This window comes from Triticum aestivum, chromosome 6B, assembly GCF_018294505.1.
Source record: "Triticum aestivum cultivar Chinese Spring chromosome 6B, IWGSC CS RefSeq v2.1, whole genome shotgun sequence".
NCBI lineage: Eukaryota > Viridiplantae > Streptophyta > Magnoliopsida > Poales > Poaceae > Triticum > Triticum aestivum.
In genome coordinates this window covers 415,819,073-415,832,874 of record NC_057810.1, presented here as the reverse complement: position 1 = coordinate 415,832,874, position 13,802 = coordinate 415,819,073, and positions in this window count along the sequence as shown.

Genomic DNA, 13,802 nt, shown 5'->3' with positions numbered 1-13,802 from the left:
CACGTAATTGGTAAGTAGAACGCCCATGGTTTCAATAATACTTGTGTTTCCGATTTGTAACGTGACAACACTTGTTCCAAAATGACTTTGTTGATTGTTAATGTGTGCGCCTTCGCAAATCGGACAGAGGAATTACCACAACATGTTGGTGCCATGTCATGACACCATGCCAAGTTTCATGATTTTCAGCCGAGTTTTGGATTTACGGGAATTTTAAAACCAAGTTTCTCGATGTTTCCGGCCGAGACAAGACGCCCAGATGTTTGAATTCCATTCCCACTTCTTCCATGGGACCTAGAAGTTTGCCCAAGTACACATAAATGATTTTCCTACTAACTTTTAAGCATTGGAGCATGCGCTTGTACTTCAAATTTGAATTATGTTCCAGCAAATGCCTGGAAAATCAATTAATGTATCAAAAGGCCAAACGAACCCGGAATAATTCCAAAATTTAGCATGAAACTCCTATTTGGTCTAAGCTACCTATGTAAAAAATCAAGGTGGGAGAAGGCAGTGTATGTCGTTTCGCACACGGATTTGACATGTTCCCTCTCAGAACCATGAGGCTTGTTGAGAGAAGCCCCGGCTTGTAAGAAGCTTATACGAAAGCTTGTCCCAATTCGGTCAAAAAAATTAACCACAGCATGTTGGTGCCATGTCAAAAAGCCATGACAAGTTTCATGATTTTCAGGCATGTTTCGGATTTACCGGAATTACAAAACCAAGTTTCTCAATATTTCCAGCTGAGGCACAACGCCCAGATGTTTGAATTCCATTCCCATTTCTTGCATGGGACCTGCAAATTCACCCAAGGACATAAATGTGATTTTTCAACCAACTTTGGTGCACTAGAGCATGTGCTTGTAGTTCGAATTTGAATTATGCACATTAAATAACTATAAATTCAATTAATGTATAAAAAAGGCCAAACGAACCCGGAATAATTCCTAAATTTAGCACGTTACTTCTATTTGGTCTAATCTGCCTGTGTAAAAAAATTAAGGCGGGAGAAGGCAGTGTTTGTCGTTTCGCACACGGAGGTGACACGTTCCTTCTCGGAACCATGAGCCTTCTTGAGAGAAGCTTCGGTTAGCAAGAAACTTATACCAAAGCTTGTCCCAATTCGGCCAAAAAATTTACCACAGCATGTTGGTGCCATGTCATGACACCATGCCAAGTTTCATGGTTTTCAGGCGTATTTTGGATTTACATGAAATAAAGAACTAAGTTTCTCAATCTTTCTGGCCGAGCCTCGATGCCCAGATGTTTGAATTCCATCCCCATTTCTGGCATGGGACCTAGAAATTCACCCGAGGACACACATGTGATTTTTCAACCAACTTTGGTGCACTGGAGCATGTGCTTGTAGTTCAAATTTGAATTATGCACATTAAATGACCAGAAATTCAATTAATGTATGAAGAGTCCAAACAAACCGGGAATAATTCAAATTTTTAACACGGCACTCATATAGTTCTATGTTGCCTCTGTAAAAATCAAGGGGGGGAGGCAGCGTATATCGTTTAGCACACAAAGGTGACACGTTCCCCCTCGGGAACCACTAGTCTTTGCGAGAGAAGCTCCGGTTTGCAAGAAGCTTATACCAAAACTTGTCCAAATGCTGCCAATTTTTTGACCACATCATGTTGGTGCCATGAAATGACACCATGCCAAGTTTCATGATTTTCAGGCGAGTTTTGAATTTCTAAGAATTTAAAAACTAGGTTTCTTAATGTTCCCGGTCGAGCCACGATGCCCAGATGTTTGAATTTCATTCAAATTTCTTGCATGGGACCTATAAATTCATCAAAATACATACATGTGATTTTTCAACAAACTTTGGTGCACTGGAGTATGTGCCTGTAGTTCAAATTTGAATTCCGCACATTAAATGCCTAGAAACTCAACTAATGCATAAAAATGCCAAACGAACCCAGAATAATTCCAAATTTAAACACGACACTCATGTAGTTGCATGTTCACTATACACAAATGTTCTAGCAATTCAAACACCATCCTTTCCCTCCGTAACACCATTTTGTCTTTCAAGACATAATGAAAAAATCAAGTATACCACAAACAGTTTACTAGAAAGAAGCATGTGGGATGCGATATAAAATATCTTGACGCACCGTCTTGTCTGGCTTATGCAGGAAGCTTTGTCATCTACAGTGTAAGGGCATTTTTGTCCCTAAGGTGTTTTGGTGATTGATGACAATGCTTTTGCGGACTAATTGTGTGCCTTGAGTTTCTCAGACGTTTCATCGCTAGGTACAAGACGGTTCGGTGCCCCTCGAAGACTATTGAAGATGGCATTGTTCTACATTTCTTTTTGGTGGATTTGAATCGTAGGAGAGCCGTACTATTAAGAGGGGGTCCGCGTTGGAAAGGTTCGGGTGGAATCATCACATACACGTTTCCCCCCTTGTCTCCACCTTTCCCTTGAACTTTGGAGCTTACCCCGGTTATCCTCTTTGTGATTGTCCTGGCTGCTATTGCTAAGCTTGCGGTAGTACTGCTCCCTGGAGCGGTAGTACCGCAAGCACCTGCGGTAGTTGCTACGTCTCGAGCTTGCGTTGGTTTTCCTCGAAGAGGAGAGGATGATGTAGCACAGTAGTGTAAGTATTTCCCTCACTTTTTGAGAACCAAGGTATCAATCCAGTAGGAGGTCACGCGCAAGTCCCTCGTACCTGCACAACACGATAGCAACTCGCAACCAACGCTTAGGGGTTGTAAATCCCTTCACGGTCACTTACGAGAGTGAGATCTGATAGAGATAATATTTTTGGTATTTTTGATAGATAGATGCAAAGTAAAAAGTAAAGGCAAAGTAAAACAAAGCAAGTAAATAAAGTGGTATAGATTGATTGTCACAGCCCTAGCTAAGCCCTTGCCTGACTCTGCTTAAGCATCCATGCATCATGTTTAAATTCAAATGAAATTTTGAAATCGGGATGTTCAAACCCTAGCAGATAATAATTTTAACTAGGTTCAATTCAAATATTTTCATCGGACCCAAAATGCCCTCCAAAAATGTTCATTATTTCTGGAAAAGGGTTAAAACCTTAATCAGAGGTCATGCACATTTTTCCAATGCATTTATGGTTTTTGAATTAATTCATAATTGTATTTGAGTTGGAGCAAATAAATTCTATAAATATTTTTATTGCTCCAAAGATCCTGGAATATTTTGTGGAGCTCTAGGATAAACCTTAATGCATCCACAATAATTTCCAGAGAGCTGCAAAAATAATTTGGTTAAGAAACCAAATTAAAACAAAACTGCAAAATTAGAAAACAGAAACAAAAAAATAGAAAGAACAGAGACTCACCTGGACCCTTACCTACCTGGCGCCACCAACTAGCCCAGCTCCTGCGCGGCCCGTTACTGTGCAGCCCAGCTACCAGTCATCTTCCTCCCCCTCGCCCCGAAGCAGCTGCGTGCTGGACACACGCGCGTCGACGCCGGCCACCTCCTGCTTCGCGCTGGAGGCCTCCCCTTCGAGCCTGTCCATGCGTGGAGATGCCACGACACTCCCCCTGATTCCCCCCCTCGCTCTGGACCCCCTCCTCCTCCTCTGCTCTCTCTCTCTCGCGATCGACCACGAGCACCCGAGAGCACCGACGAGCTCCACCGCGGCCAATGTCCACCCCTCGCCTCGCCGATGCTTCTAGAAGAACCGCCGCGCCTTCCTCTTCGTCTCCACCAACTCACGTGACGCCTTCATCACCGCATCTGTCCGGCGATCGCCGCGGTCGATTCGCCGCCTCCGACGCCTCCCCGAGACCACCGAGCTGCTCATCGACCTCGCTGTGAGCCTCCGTGTAGAACCCCTCTCCTTCCCCTCGCGTTTGCGAGCTCTAGGCCATAGCTCCGTCGCGGCCGAACTCCGGCCGCCGCTGACCTCGTCGCCGCCGTCACTGCAGCCACTGGAGCTTCCACCCGAGTACACCATCGTGCTCAGAACGTCTCCACGAGCCCGTTGCATGCCGCAGCTCGCCCTCCCGTGCCCCATAGTGGTCGCTCATGTCTCACCCGAGCTCCGGCGGCCGCAACCGAGCTCGCCGCCGTCGACTCCGGCCACCCCAGGCCCAGAGACCACGACCATCCGACACGCCATCGCGCCAGCTCTCCGTAGGGCCAAAGGGTGCACTGAACGGTGCAGTATAGACGAAACCCGAGCCACCCCGGTGCGTCTCCGCCGCGTTTTTGGTCGTCGCCGGCGAAACTCCGGCGAGCCAACGTGGCACATTTAGTTAACACTAATGACGCCATTAGCTAATCACTGTGCCACTGACGGATGGGCCCCACGCACTAGATTAACCCCGGAATTATTCCTGTTTAAACTAGACTAACCCACCGGGCCCACACGTCAGGTTTGACCTGGACCCGCCCTGTTGACCTGATGACGTCAGGGTGATGTCATGCTGACGCAGTAAATGTTTTCTGGAGTTTTAAATAAATCAGAAATGATTTATTTATTTCAGAAAATATCCAAAACTTCAAAAATTCATAGAAATTCAACCGTAACTCCAAATTAAATAAATTATATATGAAAAATGATCAGAGAAATCCAATCTATCCATCTGTAGTATTTTCATGCATGTTAGAACAACTTATAGCTGCTATTTAGCACAAATCATATAAATGGCATTTGAATTTCACATATGGAGTTTGGATTTGAACTTAGGGTTCAAACCAACTTCATTTAACTTTGTTGCTAGCTGCATTAGCTCAAACCACAGCATATTGCCATGTCACACTCATGCATCATATTGGTGCATTGCATTGATTGTGTTCTTTCTCTGTTGTCGGTGTTTGTCCCCTCTCGATAGACGTGGTTCGACGATGTGATCGATGACACCGGTGTACCGGGCGCCCGTTTGGTGTCTCGGGAACCCTGTTCACATCGTTTGGGGCTGTGAGCGAAACTCCGGCCGGATCTCCTCATGGATGGAACCCGAATAGGCGATAAACCTGGACTAGAGACTCGAGTGTTTAGGTAGGCCGTGGCCGACACCCACGTTGAGCTTCCGCTTGAAGGTAGCCGAGTACATGTCGTGTAAACGGCGGTAAGTGGTGAGAGCGTGTGTGAAGAAGTACACCCCTGCAGGGTTAACATCATCTATTCGAATAGCCGTGTCCGTGGTAAAGGACTTCTGGGTTGCTTATATCAGTTCATAGACAAGTGAAAGTGGATACTCTAAAATACGCAAGATAAGCGTGAGTGCTATGGATGGCGTTCTCATAGGGAGACGGGAGCGGATCCATAGTGGTGTATTGATATGGTGAATATGTGGACTCGTGTGCGCCACCTCAAAGAGTTACATTGCAGTCGTAGTTTAGGATAGCCACAGAGTCAAAGCTGGCTTGCTGCAGTTAAACCCCACCATCCCTTTGTTGATAATGGTGCATATGTAGTTAGTTCTGATGTAAGTCTTGCTGGGTACATTTGTACTCACGTTTGCCTAATTTATGTTTTTGCAGAGAGACTTCAGTCTCGCTAGTAGTTCCACGTGGACTTCAACGTTTAGCTTGTTACCTCAGCTACGATCTTGTGCCCTCGGCAGGATCTGGTAGATAGTCAGGCTTTGAGCCTTTTTCATTCATAGATGTCTGTACTCAGACATGATAGCTTCCGCTTGTGCTTTGATTTGTATGCTCTGAATGTTGGGTCATGAGACCCCTGTTTGTAATATCCCGCTCCTCGGAGCCTAATGAATAAATACTTGAGTCGTAGAGTCATGTTGTGATGCCATGTTGTGTTTGCACATATCGAGCATATTGTGTGTATGTTATTGAAATGCTTGGTATGTGTGGGATCTGACTATCTAGTTGTTTATCTTTAGTAGCCTCTCTTACCGGGAAATGTCTCCTAGTGTTTCCACCGAGCCATGGTAGCTTGCTACTGCTCCGGAACACTTAGGCTGGCCGGCATGTGTCCTTCTTCGTTCCTGTGTCTGTCCCGTCGGGGAAATGTCACGCGATGAATACCAGAGTCCTGTTAGCCCGCTACAGCCCGGTTCACCGGAGTCCTGCTAGCCCAGTGCTACAGCCTGGATTCACTCGCTGATGACCGACACGTTCGATGCTGGGTCGTGGATGCCTGTCCCTGTAGGTTTGTGCCACTTTGGGTTTACGACTAGCCATGTCAGCCCGGGCTCCTTATCATATGGATGCTAGCGACACTATCATATACGTGTGCCAAAAGGCGCAAACGGTCCCGGGCAAAGGTAAGGCGACACCCGTGGGAATACCGTGCGTGAGGCCGCAAAGTGATATGAGGTGTTACATGCTAGATCGATGTGGCATTGAGTCGGGGTCCTGACATTGATATGATGAGAATAGACCCGAGGGCCGTAGGTTTCACTAGTGGCTTCTCTCAAGAGCATAAGTATTCTACGGTGGGTGAACAAATTACTGTTGAGCAATTGATAGAATTGAGCATAGTTATGAGTATATCTAGGCAATGATCATGTATATAGGCATCACGTCCGTGACAAGTAGATCGAAATGATTCTGCATCTACTACTATTACTCCACTCATCGACCGCTATCCAGCATGCATCTAGAGTATTAAGTTAAAAACAGAGTAACGCCTTAAGCAAGATGACATGATGTAGAGGGATAAATTCATGCAATATAATAAGAACCCCATCTTGTTATCCTCGATGGCAACAATACAATACGTGCCTTGCAACTCTTTCTGTCACTGAGTAAGGACACCGCAAGATTGAACCCAAAGCCATGCACTTCTCCCACTGCAAGAACTACACATCTAGTTGGCCAAACCAAATGGATAATTCGAAGAGACTTGCAAAGATAACTCAATCATACATAAAAGAATTCAGAGAAGAATCAAATATTTTCCATAGATAATACTGGATCTTAAACCCACAATTCATCGATCTCAACAAACACACCGCAAAAAGAAGATTACATCGAATAGATCTCCACGAGAGAGGGGGAGAACATTGTATTGAGATCCAAAAAGAGAGAAGAAGCCATCTAGCTACTAGCTATGGACCTGAAGGTCTGAAGTAAACTACTCACACTTCATTGAAGGGGCTATGGTGATGATGTAGAAGCCCTCCGTGATGGATGCCCCCTCCGGCGGAGCTCCAGAACAGGCCCCAAGATGGGATCTCGTGGATACAGAAGGTTGCGGTGGTGGAATTAGGTTTTTTGGCTCCCGTTCTGATCATACGGGGATATATGGGTTTATACAGGAGGAAGGAGTACGTCAGTGGAGCTCCGAGGGGCCCACGAGGTAGGGGGCGCGCCCGGGGGGGCGCCGTCCACCCTCATGACCTCCTCGGAAGCTTCTTGGAATAGGGTACAAGTCTCCTGGATCACGTTCGATGAGAAAATCACGTTCCCAAAGGTTTCATTCCGTTTGGACTCCGTTTGATATTCCGTTTCTTCGAAATACTGAAATAGGCAAAAAAAAACAACAAATCTGGGCTGGGCCTTCGGTTAATAGGTTAGTCCCAAAAATAATATAAAAGTGGAAAATAAAGCCCAATATATTCCAAAACAGTAGATAAAGTAGCATGGAGCAATCAAAAATTATAGATACGTTGGAGACGTATCAGTAGTACCGCTGGAGCCCACGATAGTACCGCTCCTCTGGAGTCGTAGTACCGTGGCTCCCAGGCCCAGTGCCGCTGCGGTGCGGTAGTAGGGGCGGATGTAATTTTTTACATCCGTGCCCCCACGATAGTACCGCATGTCGCGTGCGGTAGTACCGTGGGTGCCAACGGTAGTACTGCTCCCCTGGAGTCGTAGTACCGTGGCCCTCATCCCTAGTACCACTGCTTCGTGGTAGTAGGAGCGGATGTAATTTTTTACATCCGCGCCTCCACGGTAGTACCGCACTTCGTGCGCGGTAGTACCGCGCGCGGCCTGGTTCAGCTGCCATTCGGTAGTACCGCTCCCTAGCGGTAGTACCGCGTCAGATATTTGCACTATTTCTTTTCCAGCAGAAGTGGGCACGGATGTATTTTTATTCATCCACACCCTTCGTAGGCTAGGACTTTCCTGCCTTGCGGTAGTACCGCAAGGGGGAGCGGTAGTACCGCGCTCGCGAAAGTACTGCTCTTTAGTCAGGCATGTCCTAGTCTCAGCTGCTGCCGCGGAAGTACCGTAGTCCCTCACGGTAGTACCGCGGGGCCTTGCGGTAGTACCGCGTTCCTGGAGCGGTAGTACCGCATGTGGTAGGCTGGACATGTGGATAATGGTTGGATCTTTTCCATTACTATAAAAGGGGTGTCTCCTACCTCTAGTTGACTACCTCTTCCACCTCTAAGCTCCATTGTTGCTCCAAGCTCCATTTTTGCCCGATCTCTCTCCCTAGCCAATCAAACTTGTTGATTTGCTCGGGATTAGTTGAGAAGGCCTCGATCTACACTTCCAGCAAAGAGAGATTTGATTCCCCCCACTTATCCCTAGTGGATCTTGTTACTCTTGGGTGTTTGAGCACCCTAGACAGTTGAGGTCACCTCGGAGCCATAGTCCATTGTTGTGAAGCTTCGTGGTGTCGTTGGGAGCCTCCAATTAAGTTGTGGAGATTGCCCCAACCTTGTTTGTAAAGGTCCGGTCGCCGCCTTCAAGGGCACCAATAGTGGAATGGTGGCCCTAGTGGCTTTTTGGGGAGCATTGTGCCTCCACATCGCTCTAACGGAGACGTACTTCCCCTCAAAAGGAAGGAACTTCGGTAACACATCCTCGTCTCCACCGACTCCACTCTTGGTTATCTCGCGCCTTTACTTTTGCAAGCTTACTTGTGTTGTATCCCTTGCTTGCTCGTGTGCTTGTTGTTGTTGTTGCATCATATAGGTTGTTCACCTAGTTGCATATCTAGACAACCTACTTAGATGCAAAGTTTAATTTGGTAAAGAAAAGCTAAAAATTGTTAGTTGCCTATTCACCCCCCCCTTAGTCAACTATATCGATCCTTTCAATTGGTAACAGAGCCTCGTCTCTTTGTTAAGGACTTTGCCGTCCGAAGAGTATGGTTGACACCGTAGACCATGGGGAGGAGGAGCACTCCGGTGTGAATCCGATCTCGTTTACGGGTGATGGGGAAACCATGGAGTCCCGTGAGGAATTCAATGTGGCCTTGGACACATTGAAAACCTCAATGATAACCATGGTAGAAAGCATGTTTAATAAATTCTTAGAAGGACTTAAACTACCTACCCCGCCATTGAAAGTGGGTGATCCCACCAACAAGGTGACAGATGCTAACTCCAACAAGGGGGAAGCTAATAGTGAGAATGGTCCTTCTACTAGTGGTAGAAATGGCACCGACATCTTTGCCCATGTGGAACCTCCAACTTATGGAGGACCGATTCCCTCTACTCATATCAATCAAGCCGGTCCTCCTCCTAAGATTGTGAAAAATGATGATTTTGATTCTTGGGTGTATCGCTTCAAGCGTCATTTAAATCATGTGAATACTAATCTTTGGAGAATCATTGAAGAAGGTTTCTACCCACATGACCGAAGCAACTTCACCCGGAGAGAAGTGGTGGATAATCAATTCAATGAGAGTGCTCTCTTCATCATCCAAGATGCAATCCTTCCCGAAGATCTCCCTCATCTTAGACCCCATGCCATGGCCAAAGACGCATGGCAATGTGTTTTGTCTCTCTATCGAGGAAGTGCTAGCATTCAACGCTCCAACTTTGAAGTGGTGCAAGTTGAAGCCGATGAGTTTGCAATGAAAGAAGATGAAGAACCTCGTGAGCTATTTCGAAGAGTGACCAAACTCGCGGTCTCACTCCGAGATCATGGGAGCAAGGACACGGATGACAATTGGATCAAGCGCAAGTTCCTGAAGGCCATGATGCCCTACAACAAGGCCATGTCCTCCGTCATTCATGAAAGACCGGACTTCCACTCCATGACCTCAAGTGAAGTGTTGGATGAGTTCGTTGCAATGAGCATCTTGGACAAGACCGCCGACAATGCAGTGCTCGGTTCTAAAAGGGCAAAGAAGCCCAACCTTGCCTTGAAGGCCAAGGTTATTGTGGAAGAAGAGGAAGAAGAGGAAGATGAGGAGAGCAACCCCGAAGACAGGAAATATGATTATCATGAGCACATGGCTCTTGCTTCAAGATAATTTTTGAGCAAGAAGAATTCAAGACCCAACTTCAACAAGAACAACTCAAGTGGCTTCAAGGGCAAGCAACGAGTTAGAACTTGTTTCAACTGTGGCAATGTGAGCCATTCCGTTGCGGATTGTCTTTACGAGAAGCGGGAAGACAATGGTGGCAAGTTCATCCGAAAAGACAAAGCCAAGTCCTTCCCCAACAAGAAGAACTTCGCCAAGAAGACTCCTACTCGTGGGTTGGTGGTTCAAAAAGAATACCATGAGGATGACGATGATGATGAAAATGTAGAAGCAATGGCCATGGCCTCCGTTGCCATTGCTACCACTCCCCGGGTGTCTCTCTTTGATTAACCCAATGAGAACATCAACGCCAAGTGCCTCATGGCTAAAGCCTCTAACAAGGTAACCCCCAACATCAAAACAAACATCATTACTAATCCCTCTTTGGAGGGTTGCATTGATGCACATGAGGGGTCTAATGAGGATGTGAATGAATTTGAGTCATTTATGAGTAAGCTCAAGGGGAAATCCAAGAAGCACTTTGTTGCTCTCTTGGAACAACTTGGTGAAGCCAATGACAATGATCGAGGCTCACGAAGAAACCATCTCTAAGATGGAAGGTCATAGTCATGACTATGCCGATGAGATATCGGATCTCTCTAATGCTCTTGAGGAAGAGCGTGGGAATCATTTGACTCTTGAGGAGTCATACAACAATGACCATGCTAAGTTAAAGAAAGATCTTGATCATGCTCTTGTCGTGTCTCGTGTGCTAACTTCCGAGAAGGCTAAACTTGGGGTTGATCATGTTAGACTCAAGGAGGAGTTTGATGTACTTGACAAGGCCCACAAGGTCTTGAAGGGTGCTCATGCTAACCTCAAGGAGTCTCATGCTCAACTCCAAGTTAAGCTAACAAAGGAAAAGGCCACCTTTCCTCATATGGTATTAATTTATAATGCATATGCTACTAACCCCTGTTGTGAGCATGTGCATCTTGTGGAGGAGAATGCCAAGTTGAAGGATCAACTTGAGAAAGGGCTTGTGACATGCATTCAAGGTGAGAGGAACCTCAATGATCTTTGGAGCAATCGAAAGGAAGTTGTGGCCAAGAAGGGAATTGGGTTTGCTCCCAAATCTAAGAATAAGAAGAAGAACGACAAGACCAAACGACCTCCTCCTCTCAAGCAAAATTTTGTGAAAGAGGGAGAGGGTGCTCCTAAGGAGAAGAAGGAAAATGTGAAGGGTGTTGATGTGAAAAGGGGCACAACCATCTCCTTCAACAAAGCTGGCGACTTTAACCCGTCATATGTGTTGTGCCGTGCTAGTGATGGGCATGTTTATGCTAAATTTGTTGGTTCTCCTTATGAGTACATTGAATGGTCTATTTGGGTTCCTAAGACCCTTGTTACTAACATCAAAGGACCCATTACTAAATGGGTACCTAAAACCAAGCATTGATCTCTTGTAGGTGTTTGCTTCCGGTGGGGGATCATGGTTGCTCGGTAGTGGAGCAACAAATCATATGACCGGGAGCAAGGACTTGGTGGTGGACATGCAAAAGTTTCCATCTATACCCACCAATGTCGAGTGGGGTGATGCCTCACATTCTAAGGTATTAGGTCTTGGCAAGGTTGTCATTTCTCATGATCTAACGATCGAGAAAGTCATGCTTGTTGAGTCCCTTGCATACAATTTACTTTCCGTTCATCAACTTGCACTCATGGGTTTTGCCACTTTCTTTGACATTGATACCGTGGCCCTCTTGTGGAGCAAGACTCTTAAAGTAGCCTTTGTAGGGCATGTCGAGAACGGTCTCTATGTGATAAACTTTTCGGAGCGACCCACTAAGACCGCGACATGCCTAATGGCTAAAGTTGACATGGGATGGCTTTGGTATCGCCGTTTAGCCCACGTCAATATGAGATCTTTGCAAAGTCTTCTCAAGGGGGATCATGTCCGTGGACTAACAAATGTTAGTTTTGCCAAAGATCGTGCTTGCAGTGCTTGTATTGAAGGAAAGCTTCATGAGAAGGCTCACCCTCCCACGACCATCTACTCGAAGAGACCCTTGGAACTCCTTCACATGGATCTCTTTGGGCCCCCATCTTTTGATAGTCTTGGAGGTAGAAAGTATTGCTTGGTGATTGTGGATGATTATTCAAGATACACTTGGGTATACTTCTTCAAGAGGAAGAGTGAGACTCAACAAACCGTCATCGACTTTGCAAATGAAGCTCAACGTCAACATGATGCAAAGATCTTGACAATAAGAAGTGACAACGGCATCAAGTTCAAGAACCATACCTTGGATGAGTTTCTTAGTGATGAGGGGATCAAGCATCAATATGTTGCACCATATACCCCTCAACAAAATGGTGTCAGAGAGAGGAAGAACTAGACGTTGATGGATGCGTCAAGGACCATGATGGCGGAGTTCAAGTCTCCATACAACTTTTGGGCCGAAGCCATCAACACAACATGTCATGCATCCAATCGGCTCTATATCCGCAAAGGCTTGAACAAGACTCCTTATGAGATACTCACCGGTAAGAAGCCCAATCTCAAGTACTTCCGGGTGTTCGGGTGTAAGTGTTTCATTCTTAAGAAAGGTGTTCGTTTGTCTAAATTTGAGGATAGAGCTTATGAGGGCATATTTGTTGGTTATGCTACAAACTCTCATGCTTACCGTGTTCTCAACAAGTCCACCGGACTCATTGAGGAGACGTGTAACGTGGAGTTTGATGAAAATAACGGCTCCCAAGTGGAGCAAAGTGGTACTTGTGATGTAGGTGATGAAATTCCTCCCTATGCCATAAGAAGAATGGGTATTGGTCATATTCTACCCATTGAGGAACCCCTTGTGGCCGAAAGAGAAGGACAATGCTCCACTCAAGTGGAGCCATCACCTCCCCAAGACCCACACGCTTCCGAAGAACAAATTGAAGGCCCTCAACCTCGTGAACAAGACCAAGGACAAGATCAACCTCAAGATGGTGGTGAACCACCAAATGACGTCCAAGGTCAAGTTCTCCCCCTCGAGCAAGTTCAAGATCAAGAGCAAACTCAAGATTTTGAACAAGCTCAAGACGGCGCTCAAGATAATCAAGTTAATCCTCCTCCTTCCACATCCAAGGAGGAATTAGAGCGTCGTGCCGAGAATATTGCTTCCAAGCTCACCGCCAAAGGTCATCTCATGGAGAATGTGGTTGGAAGCCTAAGAAAGGGGGTAAGCACTCATAGACAATTAGCAAACTATTGTGAACATCATGCGTTTGTCTCTTGTGTTGAACCCCAAAAGGTCTATGAGGCGCTCGAAGATCCGGATTGGCTCAATGCCATGCATGAAGAACTCAACAACTTCGAGTACAACAAGGTGGGGAGATTGGTGCCAAGGCCGTCGGGGAACCACAATGTCATTGGAACCAAGTGGATATTCAAGAACAAGCAAGATGCTCATGGGAACATCATTCGCAACAAGGAAAGATTGGTAGCACAAGGCTACTCCCAGGTCAAGGGTATCGACTATTGTGAAACCTTTGTTCCCGTTGCTCGCCTTGAATCCATATGTTTGTTGATTGCTTATGCTTCCCATCACAACTTTAAGTTGCAACAAATGGATGTGAAAAATGCTTTTCTTAATGGTCCTATTAATGAGTTCGTCTTTGTCAAGCAACCCCCTGGGT